Source organism: Sturnira hondurensis, unplaced genomic scaffold (assembly GCF_014824575.4).
Source record: "Sturnira hondurensis isolate 20B ecotype Veracruz unplaced genomic scaffold, ASM1482457v3 Scaffold0022908, whole genome shotgun sequence".
NCBI classification, from domain to species: domain Eukaryota; kingdom Metazoa; phylum Chordata; class Mammalia; order Chiroptera; family Phyllostomidae; genus Sturnira; species Sturnira hondurensis.
Window position 1 is genome coordinate 5,187,378 of NW_028095539.1, and position 11,794 is coordinate 5,199,171.

The window sequence follows — 11,794 nt, forward strand, 5'->3', positions numbered from 1 at the left end:
AGGGAGCAGGGAGCCACGTGGGCCCTTGGCTTTTATGTGGGTTTCTGTACCTGTCTCCACACCCCCAAAGAGTTTAAAACACCGCCAAGTGGTTACCTTCAGGCGGGTCCCAGGCGTGGTTTTGGCTTTAACGGGTGATCCATCAACAGGTAAATGACCCGACCCGCAGTCGTTCTTCCATGTCCACCGTGTGCAGGAGCCGGGGCAAAGACTGCGTTTGGCAGCCCACGGCCGCGGAGACCAGCCCCGGTGCCCAAGGTGGAGGAATGAAAAGAGGCCTTAGTGTCTTCACTGAGCTTATCTTTACTTTCTATGGTTTCCAATGAGCACGTTTTAATTTTGTATTGAGAATGAGGTTATCTGGGCCCTGGCGGGGTGGCCACATTAATTGTTGGAATGTCGTTCTGTACTCCAAAAGGCTGTAGGTTCAATGCCTGGTTGGGGTGTACACGGGAGGCAACCAATCCCTTTCTCTCTCTCTCTGTAACGCCAATAATCACATCCTCGGGTGAGGACTGAAAAAATAGAATGAGGTTATTTGGGAGGAAACAAACAGTCTCTACTTCAAGTTTGCCTCCAGTTCAGTTGGAAAAAACACGGTTGGCTCGTTAAGAGACAGGACCCTGGCGAACAGAAGGTGTTAGGTTCCAGCCACACACCGGGATGGGGAAGAAGGACGAAGACCCTTCTGGGAAGGGCTCCTTTTCTTTATTTCTTCATTGCTCGCCCCTGAAGGCACCACTGCCCTCCCCTGCAGGCTCCCCATGGTCAAGGCCAGGCGCTTGGCCTGAGACCCTCCACCAAGTGACAGGTTTGTAACAGCCCTGGCTGGCCTCCGCGTGGGTGGCGATTCGGTGCCTACCTGGGTGGTTGACATCTCCTCCAGCTCCCTGAATACCTGCTCTGTTCAGTTTCCAGGGGAACCGGGGTGGGGGCAGGCAGCCAGTGCAGCCCGGGGCCCTCGGAGGACCAAGTTCATCTGGTCGTCCGCTGTGCAGGCAGCGTGGCCTGTCTCCCCCCTCTCCTCTCATTGCCCATCACGTGGCCGGTCCTGAGGGGCAGAGTGCTAGTCCTGGGGCCACAGCTCCGGCTTGCACCCCCCTTCCTCTCCCAGCTCCCGTCTCTCCAGTTTCTGGCTGCCTCAGCTCCCGCTCAAGGTCAAGGAACAAACAGATAATCCCTCTCCCTGGAGCCAGCCACAGAAAGGACGCCTCCAGCTAGAATCCAATTCTGAGTCAGGGCCAGGGCTCTCTCTTTCCTGTGAATGCGAAGACAGGAAGAGCATTTCCGTGGCCATAAAATCAGTAAAAATGTTGTGTAGTCAGAGAGAGGCCAAGCTTTGGTTTAAGGCACAAATAACAAATGGAAATGGTCAGATCTGGGCCGGGGTGGGGTGGTGGGGGTGGGGGGGAACCTGGGGGCGTAAACTCAGATACCCTTGTAGCTCTTAGCGATATTTTCTTTCACCTGAGGGCCAGCCAGGCATTGGGGGTGGCACTGAGAACATGGGATTGCCCTCTGGCTCATGGGGGCAGAGTGTGGGGTCCAAGGGGAGTCAAGTGCAGGGATGAGCAGGGAGTGGAAGACCCAGGACGTCTCTCTGCACTTGGCTGGGCCGGTGGCTGGAGCCAGATCCGTGGCGCTGGAGACCCGGTAGGGCCTTCCATTCAAGTGCATCAGTGTATTCGATGGACCTCCTGTCTTAGACGGGTGAATCCGGAGCCCGGAGAAATCAGCATCCGCCAGCCTCGGAGGGGCCTTAGAGACGAGGACAGGGATGTAGGGCTGAAGCCTAAAGGCAGAGGGGAACCATGAAAGGTCTAAGTAAGGGAACACAGGGGTCAAGCTGTTCCGTGAGGAACATCTCTCTGCCCCATGCACGCGGCCCAGGTGGGGAGCGAGCCTGGAGGCAGAGAGAGCAGTGAGGGGGTTGGTGGCTGAGCAGTGGAGAGACCTGGCTAATACGGGGGTGCCCCCAAATGGTGAGGGCACCAGGGAGAGAGGAAGGGGGTGAGGATGACAGCCCCGTTTCAGGGCAGGGTGACAGGGTGTTTGGAAAGGGTCTCCCTGGGGAGAACAGAAGGGTTGGGGGAGAGGATACATATATTTTTTTAACAATCACATAAGGAAGCACTTATTTGAGGTTTCACATGAAATCGTGCAAATAAAAATTGCATAAACACAGATCCACACTGAATCATAACACAGATAGCAAAAGACAAAGTAAACGTAAAAATAAAGGAAACTAGTGGGTGGCTGCGGACGTGGGCTGCGGAAGTCCCCCCCAAACCCTCCTAGAGCAACCGGAGGCCAGTCTTCAATGCCGTCCTGCAAGACACGTTCTTTGAGCAATCGCCTCTTGCTTGTTCAATGTCCCCCTTTGGTGGGGCCGGTCATTGTCTTGGCGATTGCCACCCTCGTTGTAGCCTGCACATCCCTGTCCCTATGCGTGGCTCCCATAGTGACACCCGTTTAGTCATCACCCGTCGCCACTCTAGTTCTGACCGCCACCACGGGCACTATGGTGGCCGCCAGATCCTCGATCTTCACGCTTAGTAAATCCTTGGTTCCGGTTTTGGCCCTGACCTCGGCCGTGAGCCCCAGTAACACCGGTTCACCAGCTGCAGCACCTCTTCCCCCCTTTTGTGGTGGCTGCTGCTGCCTATACACCCCGTTGGGCGGGCAACTTTGATTTCACACTTTCCAGGACCAATCTGATGACATCGGCTTTCTAATAATTTCTTTACTGGCTCCTCCTCTGTATGTGTGATAAAACAAAAACCCCTTCTTCCATGGGAAATTCGATATTTTCGATCTCTCCAAAGTCTCCAAAGTATTCTTTAATCTGTTCTTCAGAAGTAACTGGGCTCATCTGCCTACCAAAACCTCCAGGGGGGTTCCTTCCCTTTTAAAGCTTTGGCTCTTTGGGAGGTCTATCAATGTGCCATCCAGTTTGGGTCCCTTCAGCTCCAAGACCTTATGAACTAGCAGCATTTTCTAAAGTGTACTTTATTGATCATGCTCTTACAGTTGTCCCAGTTTTTCTTTCTTTGCCCCCCTCCACCCTGTACCCCGCTTTCCTCCAGCAATTCCCCCTTAGTTCATGTCCATGGGTCGAGCATATAAGTTCTTTGGCTTCTTCATTTTCTGTGTTATTCTTAACACTCCCCTGTCTATTTGAGCCTATAATTGATGTTTCTTAATCCCTGTACCTTTCCCTCATTCTCCCCCTTCCCCTCACTGCTGATAGCCCTCCATGTGATCTCCATTTCTGTGAATCTGGTTCTATTCTGGTTGTTAGCTTAGTTTGTTTCTGTTTTTGCTTTTTAGATTCAGCTGTTGATAGTTTGTTGTCATTTTAATGTTCATAGTTTTGACCTTCTTTTTCTTAAATACGTCCCTTTAACATTTCATATATTAATGACTTGGTGATGATGAACTCCTTTAACTTTGCCTTGTCTGGGAAGCACTTTATCTGCCCCTCCATTCTAAATGACAGCTTTGCTGGATGGAGTAATCTTGGGTGTAGGTCCTTGCCTCTCATCACTTTGAACACTTCATGCCTGTCCCTTCTTGCCTGCAAAGCTTCTTTTGAGAAATCTACAGACAGTCTTATGGGAACGCCTTTGGAGGTAACTGTCTGCTTTTCTCTTGCTGCTTTTAAGTTTCTCTACTTTTAACTTTTGGCATTTTAATTATGATGTGTCTTGGTGTGGTCCTCTTTGGGTCCAACTTGTTTGGGACTCTGTGCTTCTTAGACTTGTATGTCCATTTCCTTTGACAAATTAGAGAAGTTTTCTTTCATTATTTTTTTAAATAAGTTTTCAGTTTCTTGCTCTTCCTCTTCTCCTTCTGGCACCCCTATGATTCGGATGTTGGGGCATTTGGAGATGTCCCAGAGTCTTCTTAGTCTCTCTCTCTCTCTCTCTCTCTCCTTTTTTTTTTTCAAATATTTTATTTATTTATTTTTAGAGAGGAAGAGAAGGAGAGAAGGAGATAAATATCAATGTATGGTTGCCTCTCGTGAGTCCCCTGCCGGGAACTGGCCTGCAACCCAGGCATGTGCCCTGACTGGGACTCGAACTGTGATCGTGTGGTTCGCAGCCCGAGCTCAATCCACTGAGCTACACCAGCCAGGGCTCTCCTTTTTTTTTTTAAATTCTTATTTCTTCATCTGTCCTGGTTGACTGTTTGTTTCTTCCTTACGTTCTAGATCACTGATTTGAACCCGGGCTTCCTTCCCTTCACTGTTGGTTCCCTGTGGATTTTCTTTATTTCACTTAATGTGGCCTTCATTTCTTCCCTTAGGCTTTTGCAATACTCAGTGAGTTCTCTGAGCGTCCTTATAACCAGTGTTTTGAACTCTGCATCTGGTAGGTTGGCTATTTCCATTTCATTTAGTTTGTTGGGGTGGGGTTTGTTCTGCCCTTCCCTTTGGGCCATGTTTCTTTGTCTCCTCAATTTGGCAGCTTCCCTGGGTTTGTTTCTGTGTGTCAGGTAGAGCTGCTTTGACTCCCTCTCTTAGGCACCTGTTAAGTTGTATGGGGTGGAGCCCTGGGTATTCACCAGGATGGGGCAACCCACTCCACTACTTTGTGGCTCTGTATGTGGGGGAGGGGTTGGAGAGGGGACAGTGCCACTGCCTGCCTTTTGGAGGCTTGCCCAGCACTTGCTCTGCCTCCAGTCACTTCAAGCACTTCCCATATGCAACTGTCCCCCTCTAGTTGTTGTCCTCGTGTGGTTCCCAGCGCGGCTGGGTTTGCTGCATACTGGGACTGCGCAGGACCTTTAAACAGATTCTCCCAGGGGACCAGCAACTTCTTCCACTGCCCCAACCCCTACTGGTATTTATAGCCAGAAGTTACGAGGCTTTATTTCTGGCGCTGGAACCCTGGGCTGTGTGGTCTGGCCTGGGGCTGGGATCGCGTGCTCCCCAGGTGTCCTGCTTGATTTTTATCCACCACAGGTGAATGTGGGACTGCCCATTCCACCGGCCACTGCATCCCCTCTGTCTCAGCCCCCCAGCGGCACCCCACGTACTCGTCTGGATGAATATGACTTCTTTACATCCTTGGTTGTCAGACTCCCGTAGTTTGATTTTCTGACAGTTCTGGGTGTTTTTTTGTTTTGATGTTAGTTGTGATCCTTGTTATGGTTGTGCAAGGAGGTGAAGCGTGTCTACCTATGCCTCCATCTTGACCGGAAGTCTGCTGTCTTTGTTTTTAACTTCTCAGCAGCCTAGCAGTGTGTTTTGAAAGCACAAATCCATATCCTCTTGATATTTGGGTGACGGAATGTGTTTTAATTGTGCAGTCTATAACTTCCCCAAATCATGACAAATATTCAGTTAGATCTTTCTTGCTTATATCCCAGCTCAAGCCTCCAATAAACATTTTACTGTCATTCTGCTGATTCTCACTGGCGCTGATCTTGGGTCTCTCTGTGAATTCTTCTGTTGCTGTACTTGTTCATGTTAGTGGGGCTGCTGGGGAGTCACGGCAGCAGCAGCAGCCAAGGATACATATTTTTACCATTTTGGCCAAGTATCATGGACAGGACACCAAGAAGGATAAGGCACAGCCCTGACCCAGAGATGCTGGAATTCACACAGGGAAGGACAAGCCTGCAAGGGTGGAGCTGTAAGGGTCTACCTATGAGCACACTGGGAACTGGGGGAGGGATGCCAAACGGGATGGGGCTCACTTGGGCGGGGGGGTCAGCGATAAACAGCTGCAAAACCATGACTTGGCCTTCTGTGCCTTCCACTTCTCTTCCCATGATCCCGCGTGCCCGGGCCCTGGGGCCGGCTCAGACCCATGTGCCTGGGCTGGTCTCTCCCTGGCTCTCTGGCAAGGTGCTCTCCCTGAAGCTACAGCCAGACTGTGACCTGATGCTTGCACAGAGGTCTTGTCTCTTGCCTCCCGTCTCTTTGGGGGAGAGTCTTCCTTTGCCCTTTGGTGGACCCCTGGATCTCTCCTACCCATTCTCCACGTCTCTACTTAGATGGTCTTCCTCCTGGAAGCCTTTCTTGGCCTTCTTGAAGTGGGCTGGTGTGCCTTCCCTGTGCTGGGGAAACAGGCTTTGGGTGGGTGCAAGGGGAGTGGATGGGTGCTTGGATCGGTGGGTAAATGGGCGGGGGGTGAGGTGTGTAAGAAGATCCAGGGTTGAGGGATGGATGAGGGATGGGTGTGTGGATGGGGGATGGGTGTGTGGATGGGGATGAATGGCTGAGTAGATGAAGCAATGGATGGATGGATAAAGAAGATGATTGGTTAACGAGAGAGACGGTGAACAGGGGGTGAACTGATTAGGTAGAAGACAGGAGAGATGAACGGGTAGGTGGGAAGTGGGTGGAGGGAGATGGTTAGTGGTGGGTGGGTGGGTGGAAAGGAGACTGGGTATAAAGGAAGGGGAGGGAGATGCGGTTGGCTCAAGCATGCAGGAGTGTGCGGCACGCCAAGCGTGTCCAAGGCAGGGGGCCAGTGGGGCTCCTTCTCTCCTAAACCCTCCCCTGGGCCCTCAGCTTCCTGGGAGCACTCTCCTCCCTCCACTGGGGGTGACGCAGCTGTGGGCACCACAGCGGGAGGTGCCACTGGCACTGGGAACCTTCTTCTCCGACCTCTTTTCCACAAGCCTCCACCCTATGCTGCTTTATTCCTTGTTGGCAATTTTTTTCTTACTGGCCATGACCTGGAGTTCGGAAGGAACTAAGAGAGTTAGGTGTCTCCATATGCATTCTTTTCCCACTTCCTTCCTCGCCCTTCCCCTTCCCCAGGTCCTCCCCGGAGAGAGCCCCATGCCCAGCCAGGGCTGCCCGAGCCCCGGTGCCCTCGGCCCCAACCAGCCGGGTCCCTGCTGCCCGGTGCCCGCCCCGCCCAGCAGCTCCCATTCTCAGCTCGGGTTTGATCGCCTGCCAGGATCTCCCAAATGTCAGCTGCAGCGTTAGCATCTTTAAGAGAACGCCCGAGGCGATCTTTAAGCAGGAAGGCTGGGGCCCCATGCTGATGAGACTGGGCTTGCTCTGGGCTGACAGCTCCGCCTGCCGCCTCCCCAGCCGGGGTTCTGGGAGCCTGCGCCGCTCCCCCCTTCCCCCACCACACACACTCTGGGCCTGGCCAGCACCTGGGTTTAGTTTTAAGCCTGGGCAAAGCAGGGCTCTGCCCAGAGTTGAGGCGTATCCCCACTGACTCCCCCTTCTCCGGAGCTCCAAGCTGGCAGGGCGGGACCTCTCCTGTCCCTGCTGTATGTACGCTTGAGCCTAGCACCGGGCCTGACCCAGAGGAGAGGCAGAGAAACCTTCGTTTCTCTAGTGCCTGATGAGCCTCCTAAGTTGCCTGAAAGAGGCCAGTGCGGATGGGGATGCTTCCCCCCTCACCCGCACCCTCACCTCGAGGGGTGACACTCTGAGGGAGGGGACATGATTCCAGGACCCAGACTTTGGAGTCAGACCAACCGGCCTGGGCTGGCGCCCCAGACCTAGCACGTGGAAGCTGCGTGGCTTTGGGAAGCTGCCGGTCCCGTCTGAGCCTCTGTTTTCCCCGCCAGTGAAATGCACGGGGAACCCAATGCTGGCCGAGTCGAGCTGTTGGGCGAACGGATGGGATAACGAGATGGGAACACTGGGTTCAGGGGCTGCCACATGGGAGGCACGCAAGGAAGCCGGTCCCCTTCCTCTTGCCCTGAAGGCCCTTCACACTCTCCTCCTTGCTCTCCACGCCCTGAGTGTGCCGCTCCCCTGGGGTCCCTCCCCTTCTACCCAGCCGGTCACAGCTGACATCCCTCCAGTCCCCCAGGACTGAGTTTGCTCTGGAAGCAGCACCCACACAACGTGACTGTGATTTCGGTTCCAAGCCGGGTGTTGGTAAGTTTCTTGAGATCAGAAAATATCTGTATTGATTTCTAGATCCCTGGAGGTTTATACAGGTCCTAAGACACAGATGGTGAAAGAAAGAGAGAGAGAGAGAGAGAGAAGATAGATTAGCTAGTTCAAGCAGAATCAAAGGAACTTTCTGGAAGGTTTTAGCAATAACAGATTGTCTGCCTCAAAGGCCGAGCCCTGCTAACCTCTTCAAATAATTCCCCAATGGGCTGGCGAAGGGCCGCTGCCTTTTCTAACGCTTCCATGTGTCCCTCCAAACCCCAGGGCAGGGGCAGTCGTTCTCGGTCCTCAGTTGCCCCAGCGTCCCACAACAGGTGGGAGGCAGGAGCAGAAGCTGCCCCGTTCCTGGTCCAGACTGCCCTACAGTCCTTGGTCCCTGGACCGTGGGCCACAGCTGCCACCACCGCAGCCTCCAGCACCCGCGGCACAGTCCCAGTCCCAGTCCCAATCCCCTGCTCAGTGCCCTTTGCAGAGTGGTAAGGTCATGAAAATGATCTTGGTACCTGTGGCTTGGTCTGTTTCCACACTGTGTGAGGCCTCTCTCTCGTGACTGAAATAGGCAGGTGCGGAGGTGAGGTGACTCAGGAGAGAAGCAGAAGCAGCTCTGGGAGTCCGACCCCGCCAGGGTGGGGCCAAACGGGGGAGAGGGGCGGCGTGGGCCGCTCTCACGGGTGGTGTAGTCTTGATGGGACTAGTCTGAACCGGTGTGCTGAACTCGGGGGTGGGGAGTCGGGGCACCTCCACAGAGGACAGAATCAGCACTCAGCTCACACCAGCATGTGTCTGAGAACTGAATGTAGCAACGAGGCTCAGAATGGTTACACAACAAAACAAAATGAATGGATGAAAGGATGATGGGTGGGAGGTGGGCAGATGGGTGGACTCATGGGTGGGTGGGTGGTGGTTGGATGGGTGACGGCTACATGACTGGATGAGGGGATGAATAAGTAGATGGATGGATGGATGGAAGAACAGACAGATGGATAATGGACGAGTGGGATGATGGGTGATGGATGAGGAGGAAGATGGATGGATGGGAAGATGGACGGGTGAGTGAGTGAGCAGATGGACGAATGGATGGAGGGAAGGAGGGTGGATGAGTGGTGGAGGGTGGGGAAGGAATGAGTGGACAGAGGTGCAGATGGGAAGACAGGTGAATGGGTGCTGGGCAGTTGGGTGAATAAGTGGATGGGTGGATGAATGGATGGATGGATGGATGGGTAGGTGGGCAGGTGGGTAAGTGAATGGACCTGTCAACGGTGGCAGGGTGGATGGAGCAGTGGATGCATAGGTGGACAGGCAGATGGATGCGAGGACAGGTGGATGCGTGAGCAGTGGCAGACAGCAAAGGGCACACTGGTGGGGGGTCAGGGAATCTTGCTGTTGCCCTGATTCTGACCCTAATCCCTTATGGGTCTTGGAAGTCATCTGGCCTCCTTGAACTTCAGCTTCTTTATCTGTCTCATGGGGCACAATAGTCCCTGCCCCCACACCAGCCAGTGATCAGAAAGATCCCTGGTCTGTGAGTGTCCCCTGGCACCATGGCCTCTCCAACCCTACTGACCAGCCTCACCCTGCCCATGTGACTATCCCGTGACAAGCTTCCTCTTTCCTGTGCTCACAGGGACCTTCTGTGCAGTTTCCAGCAACACTTTGTAATAGGGGCTGAAGGAATTCTGCTCACAGCCAAGTCCACAGCGGGTGACACCCACGCCCCTGAGTCTGGTCCAGGCCGGCTGATACAGGCTGAGGAGAAGAGGCCACATCGAGATCACGAGGTGGATCCCGACCCCAGCGCTGGCACTCAGTGTGGGACTGACGCAAGTCACCCCATGTCTCTGAGCCTCGCTTTCCCATCTGGAAACTGGGATATAAAGCAGCACCCATTGCCCAGGGCACCCAGGAGTCTCTGTGATGAAACACACATGGGTGCTCGTCCCAGAGCTGGGCTCAGAACGGCTTCCGTGGTGAGCCCGCCGACTGTCCGCAAGCCTTGCCCTAGAAGCCTCTGGGCGAAGACAGGCTGGCTTCGCACGGGATTCTGGACCGGGGAAGTCAAGGGCCAGGGGCATGGGCCGGCTTGCAGCGGGGCAGCTGGCTCTGATGCCAACTCTGTGTGGTTGCTTTGCGGTTTCACACGCACCTCATCCAGGACAACCCTGGGCCTGAGAGCACTTCCTGTTACCAACTGAGTGACCCTGGCCAAGCCACTTCCCCTCCGGGTCTTGGTTTCCTCAACTGGAAAAAAAAACATTGGGGCCTCAGAGTTAACAGTCTGCTTAGCCTGCCAGCAAGGTGGGTGGGGCCCTCGCCCTTACCGCTGGAGGTCCAGGGAGGGCCTGGAGGTGAGGGGTGCTCCGAGGCCCTCAGGGTGCCCCACAACTCCTGTGGCTCCTCCCTGCCAGCCCCTGGCTCTTCCTGGTCACTGGCGGAGTCCTAGCTATGAGCTGGAGATCACCAGGCTCTCCTGGCAGTGGAGCCCTGAGAGACGGCTCCTGGGGTCTCACCCCCAGGGGACCCCCAATGCCTTGCCTTGCAGACTGTGGGTGCCACAGTCTCCATGGGTTGCTTGGGTCAGGGGCCCCCTCAGATCTGAGTAACCTGGGCTTGGGAGAGGTGCCAGGTGGAGAGGAGTAGGGACTCAGGGACCCTGGGGGCAGCAACAGGGCAAGGTCCCCCCTCCAGCCCTAGGTTCCCTCCTCCCCACCCCCACTGCCACATACTGTTGAAATGCACCTTCACCATGGCTGTCCCTCCCCCCCTCAGACGGCCAGGCTGTGACTCAGGGGCTGGCTTGCCTTAAACAGCAGGCTGGGGGGTTGCCAGGGCCCGGTGGGTGATGGGCCTGGTGCTGGCACTGGGCTGCCATCCTGGGGAGGAGCTCTGGGGGGGGCTGGGGCAGGGCACCAGGTACCAGGAGGACTCCGTGCCCTCCCGCGGTGGTGCCCCTACTCCCTAGGGCTCCCTCCGTGGCCCTGTCTCCTATCTGTGCCCACCTGCCTCCCCAAGTTTCTCCAGCAACATGGATCTCGTACATGCTCCCCACCTTGCTTCTGCTGTGTTTTGAGAAATTCAAATCAATACCTGGGTGTGAGGCTCCAGGAATGCTCCCTAACAAGGGCTGCCTCCCTGGACAGAATACACCTGACCTTGGGCATCTGTCCTTCGCAACCAGGGAAACTGAGGCCAGACAGCAGAGCAGTGGGAGAGCTGGGAATGGGCCAGGCCTCACCCCCGACGGGGGTCCTGGGTTTACTTTGCCTCCCAGTCAGAAGCAGCTGGGGCGGGAGAGCTGTCACAGAGGTCAAGGGCTTTGTCCTGAAACTAAACAAGCTTCCTGGTCTTACTTTCCCATCTGGGGAATGGGGGGACTGGGGGGTCCTTTGAGGTAGAGGTCAGGGGCACCCGAAGGAACTCGTCACTCTCTCCTAATCCCTGAAGGCTCGGGAGGGGCGGCACCACCGGAGGGGTGGGGGCAGGTGAAGGGGGTGTCTGGGCAGGGATCTGTCGGGGTCAGCACCCCCCACATTCCCCCCATCCGGCTCTGCACCTTCTCCCTCTGCGTGGCACCCCGTGCTGCCTACGCCCCTCCTCTCCCAGCCTTCAGACTGCCAGCGCCTCCCGCAAAGCCCCCAGACCCCAGCTGCAGTGTTTCTGCTGCTTTGGCCAGCCGCTCAGCGGCCCTCCTCCCCTCCCCCTCTGCCTTCCCCCTCTCTCCATCCTCCCTCCTCCCTCCTCCCCTCCCCTTCAGCGCCCTCCCTCCGTTCTCCCCTCTCCATCCTCTCTCTACCGCCCCTCTCCGTGCTCTCACCTCCCTCCTCCTCCTCCCTCCCTCCCTCCCTCCTCCCTCTCCGGGGGAAGAAAGGTCACCGTGCAGCTGATTACTCAGAGCTCAGTTGCTGTAGCAACCGGCGG

At 55.4% G+C, this 11,794-nt stretch overlaps 1 pseudogene; it reads right to left on the reverse strand.

Moving 5' to 3' along the window:
- Window positions 1-2,479: 2,479 nt before the first annotated feature.
- LOC118980322 (heterogeneous nuclear ribonucleoprotein D-like) lies at window positions 2,480-3,055 on the reverse strand (annotated as a pseudogene).
- Window positions 3,056-11,794: the final 8,739 nt, after the last annotated feature.